At 39.0% G+C, this 5319-nt stretch overlaps 1 pseudogene; it reads left to right on the top strand.

The window, feature by feature from the left end:
* Positions 1-299: 299 nt before the first annotated feature.
* On the top strand, positions 300-584 carry LOC122900825 (annotated as a pseudogene).
* The last annotated feature ends 4735 nt before the right edge of the window (positions 585-5319 follow it).

Below are 5319 nucleotides of genomic sequence, written 5' to 3' on the forward strand. Positions count from 1 at the left end.
TTCTTAATAAACTGGCATAATTCAGTTGTCTCTGGCAACAAAGTAAGATATTTTTCCCAACAGGGTAAATAGGTTGTTGGAAGAAAAGGAAAAATACACAGAATAGTCTCAGTCCTGTCATTTAATGCACTGCTCTAAATCATGGGGGGAGGTAGGTAGAGGAAATTTATTTTTCTTTTCAGGTAACTCCCCCACCTTCCCTCATCTCACCATAAGGGATTCTCAAGAAGTTCTCCAGAGAGAATGGGTTCTTAGTTGAGGCCTAAGTCCTGTCATTGTAGGTTGATTCTTCAGCCAATATGTGAACCAGCATGGATGTTTCTCTTTCTTCATATGATGAAGTTCAGGGATCTAAACTTATCCAAAAAGCTAGAGAGGCCCCATCTGTTCCCACTGGAATGGCAAAGTATGCAGCAATAGTTGCATATGGATTACTTAAATTGAAGAACAGGGGAAATCCTAAAATGTCTGTTCACCTGATCCACCACGTGCGTGTGGCAGCAGAAGGCTTTGTTGTGGGAGCAATGACTCTTGGTATGGGCTATTCCATGGATAAGGAATTCTGGGCAAAGCCTAAACCTTAGAAGAACAGAAGCTGTCTTGGTTTTGTTGCTGGTGCTTGCTGATGCTTGTTAGGCATCTCATATTGCATTTTTATGTTTATGTTGAAAACAGATCATTTGAATGGGTCACACAAAAGCACAGTAATTTAAATATTGGCTTCTTTTCTTGCAGCTTGATTTGCCTGGTAACCAAATTACTAGTTACCAGTTAACTAGCTAGGTCATTCAGGGGAGTCCAATTAACACAAAAGAAATATGTCTCTTCTAAATGCACTTGATAGTAGTAAAATACACTCCTTTTTAAACTCTTCTGTCAAAATTAGTTAGAAGAGGACATAATGGCAATCCTGGAGTACTACCAGGTACTGCAGAGTATCACAAGCTTTTGATGTTATGTGAGAATCCCATTTAACATTTCTCTAGATGTTTTGCAGACTGAGTGAGTACTTCACGTTTTAGGGTTGGCTGGCTCTTAACCCTTTCAGAACACTGCATGGAATACAGTATTATAAGCTTCCCCACAACCGAAAATATGTGTACTTAAACCAAACCTAGAAAGCTGCTAACAGCTGCTTAGAAGTAGTATTTATTTCAGAATCATATTTGTAAACATGAGAATAACTTTACTGTGGATCCCAGTTTAGCATTTTTTTGTAACTACAGGGTTGTATTTACACTGTTGTTGTATTAGAGTAATTTTTAAATGTTAACTTGAAATAGAAATGTGCATTTTAAGTACTAATGCAAAGGTAAATGAAAAACACTTTTTAAATGTATGACATTTGTCTCTGTAAGATTCATTCACTATACTGAAGTGATTAATGATTTATCAGCAAGGTGGTTTGGTCAGACATTATACAGAAATGTTGGTATACTACAGGATGCTTTATTACCATTGTGAAATGCTCTGGTCTAACGTGAATGTATGTTCTATCTACTGAATGCAGTCTCTCGTGATGCGCAGTCATATTCCTGACTTTTGTTGAGGCATCTCTACTCCTGCGACTCCTCATTCAGATTCTTTTGTCTAAATCTTATATTCTCTTTTTGGAAGGGATCCACACACTGGCCTCCATTAAGTCATAGCTCAGAGGTTGCTGAACTAGTATATTCATGGATAGAACTAGGAGCTATATTTTATTTCTATTCCCATGGGTGCCTGGGTGGCTCAGTCATTAAAGTGTCTGCCTTCGGTTCAGGTCATGATCCCAAGGTCCTGGGATCAAGTCCTCAATCGGGCTCCCTGCTCAGCGGGAAGTCTGCTTCTCCTTCTCCTACTCTCCTTGCTTGTGTTTCCTCTCTCACTGTGTCTCTCTGTCAAATAAATAAATAAAAATCTTAAAAAAAAAAAAAAAACTTTCTTTAAAAAAAAGAGAGTTTACTATAACCTGACCTTTCCTCAATTTCCAAAACATTCAACTGAGCCTGAAATATGCTTACTATTATACATGGATTACATATATGTATGGCGTAAGACAAAATGTCCTAACACTTTCTTGGAAGTTAATTCAGAACAGGAAAGCAAATCACTAGTGTGGAAGAGAGAGGGAATGAGAAAATATCCACACCCATTCTAGTAAGGACTGTGAATAAGAACAGGGCTGAATTTCACTTCCTTCTCCTGCTGTCCCCATTCCTTCCAAGGGAAGGATGTTGACCAGCGATTGTTAAGATCAGTTGGGAAATCAGAACCTTACTAAGGGTGGACCTCAACTAGAAGCAGGAAAGGCCTAGCCAACCCCTTTTCACCTGAGAATTTCCCAGTCTCTTGGAGACATTTAAATAAAGAATGCTCACTAAACCCATTATACTTCTTCTTGCCTCTTCCCGGTCACATTAATTCGTTATGCATTACTGAAGTAAACAGAGAAACAGATATTTTATAGTAAAGAGTATTTTTCTTTATTTCAAGGTGGATATCCTCATCTTTTGAAAGTGATCCTCAATTTAAATTGGTAAGTTCATGAAATATCTACTATATATTATGTAATAAAGTCCCTGTTGGAGTACAGTTTCAATAAACCTAGCATTTAATATAGATAAGATACTACAAAAAGATAATTCAGACCCAGTTCAAAGATACAGAAATTCTCTAAAAGGAGACCTAAATCAAGAAGAAAAAATGTGAATTTCTGTATCCTTGGAACAAGTAAGTAAAGAAATACTAATAAATATCTGTAATTATTTAGAGTAGGGGTTATTCATTTGGAGGGATCAGCAAACCTAGATTTCAAAGACTTCTTTGTGGAGGCCATATTTGAAAAAGGAGGAAAAGTAAATTGTCTAAGACTGATGAATCACAGAACTGTATCCCTTAAACAAACAAAAGATTATATGTTAATTTAAAAAAAGAAAAGGAAGAAAAAGGAAGAAAGGATGAGTTCATAAGGAGACAGGAGAAAAGAACCCTTAAATAAATATCCTTGAAAGCACAAGGGCACGGGTCTCTATGCTTTGTGTGGTAAGCATTAGGGCCATCTGAACATTCTCATGACCTTTCTTAAGATATATGACATGGCCAGGGCGCCTGGGTGGCTCAGAGGGTTAAGCCTCTGCCTTCGGCTCAGGTCATGATCCCAGGGTCCTGGGATCAAGCCCCTCATCTGCTCAGCAGAGCATCTGCTCAGCAGGGAGCCTGCTTCCTCTCTCTCTCTGCCTGCCTCTCTGCCAACTTGTGATCTCTATCTGTTAAATAAATAAAATCTTTAAAAAAAAAAAAAAAGATATATGACCAGGCCATACTCAGAAGTTGGGCTTTACCACATAACAGACCTGCACCAGTGAAATGTCCACAGAACTAATGGTAATCTCTTCTTCTAAGTAGAAGCTTTAAGCACCATTTTGTGATCTACCACATTCTCATGCCCTCGCCTGGAGATTTTGGGTGTATGCTCAAAAATGGATCCTCTTTCAAGCTGGGTCCATGAGTTACCAGAAGAAACAAAAATTCCAGCTAATCTGTGATGGGCATATAGGGTGAGTGAGACATCAATTTTTGTTGCTATAAAATCCCCCCCCAACCCACCAAAAAAAAAAAAAAAACAACCCTTGGAAAGGTAAACATTTAGAAGACCTAAGAAGAGAAAAGAGTGAAGATTGAAAAGAAAGATTTGTAAAAACAGATGAAAATCACGATAATGAAAGTGTGAAGGTAAATTTTCACAAAGGAGGAAGTTTTGAACATCCAAGAACTACTGACAAAGAAGGATCAGGAAGAGGGAGTAGAGAAGGACGAAGACTAAACCAGAAGTTGTGTCTAGGAGGTCATCGAGGATCAAAGAAAGGGGAATGACAGATCCAACAAGGAACAAGTCGAAGAAGGAGAGACAAGAAGTCAGAAAGAACAGAACATGGAGACAACTGTGCCAAGGAGTCTGTGATGAAAAGATACAATAAAAATAGACTGAGGGCTATTTAATTTTTTTTATTTATTGTGTGTATAAAATAGAGAAAAGTATAAGCATAGTTCAAAGGAGGAGACAGAAACTGATTTAAGACTCAAAATAAGAAGTAGAGAGAAATACTCCCAGAGAGTTGAAAGAAGAAAGAAGTCAGGGAATGGGTTGCAGTGCTCACCTCAGAAGGGAGGTAGAGTAACCGAAGTTGAGGGAGGTCTACTCGGGCAATCTTATCTTCTCATTAAAGTAACAAGTCAGATTGTTCAGCAAAAGGCAGGAAGGAAGGGGCTTGCATGAGAAGGTTTACAAGAGCCATTTCAGGGAATGAGATGGGGAGTCCATCAGTAGGGGGAAGATAACAACGGGAATGCAGGGTCAATCCTTCCAGGGCTGGTTCTATAATTGCACCTGATATTGAGATTATTAGTTGCTACAATAACTGCTCATCTACCCAGTGGCCTACCCATTCATCTGTGTCTAATCTGGCTTTAACATAAACTCAAGTAGCATCTGGAATTTGCTCAAAAATCCAAGTCTTGGGGTACCTGGGTGGCTCAGTGGGTTAAGCCTCTGCCTTCGGCTCAGGTCATGATCTTGGGGTCCTGGGATCAAAACCCACGCCAGGCTCTCTGCTCGGCAGGGAGCCTGCTTCTCCCTCTCTCTCTGCCTGCTTCTCTGCCTACTTGTGGTCTCTCTGTCAAATAAATAAATAAAATCTTAAAAAAAAAAAATCCAAGTCTTTCCTAACCCAATTTGCCACTCTCCAAGAAGGATTCTGGGATTCTAGAGATCTAGGTAATCATTAACGTTTTACACCACATTTGATAAAATTTCATCCTTAGGAAAAATTGAATTTTGTGGTGCTTTACAGGTCGATAAAGGGAGGCTGCCTGACTTCAGCTTTTGTAGGTAATAAGTCATGCAACTAAAAATGAATCCAAGTCCTCCTTCTTCTTCAAGTCCAGAATAAGAAGCAGTATTTCTCCTAAATAAACACAAGAACTGATGGTGACCACGAACCATTCATTTAAAATATAAAAGGGGGAATGAGCCCCATTTGGAAAATTTATGTAATAACTCAGGATGATAAACCTTCCACACTGAGGGTCTCTGTAAGTCAGAATGGCACAGAGCCAGGTCTGCCATAGACCTGAGCGTGTCTCTTGGGCCACTCTACTGCAGACCTAAAATCCTTGTTCTAATTGAAGTGAAACTCAAGTGACTTTTGTGTTGGAGCCATGGTGGGATAGCAGTGGGGAAATGTGAACTTTCCTAACGCCTTCTTAGTTCTTAGTTGATGAATGCTAATAAAAACTGGCCTGACAGAAAAGAAAAAAAGAAATAAAATACAGTACCAA

This window comes from Neovison vison, chromosome 1, assembly GCF_020171115.1.
Source record: "Neovison vison isolate M4711 chromosome 1, ASM_NN_V1, whole genome shotgun sequence".
Classification (NCBI taxonomy): domain Eukaryota; kingdom Metazoa; phylum Chordata; class Mammalia; order Carnivora; family Mustelidae; genus Neogale; species Neogale vison.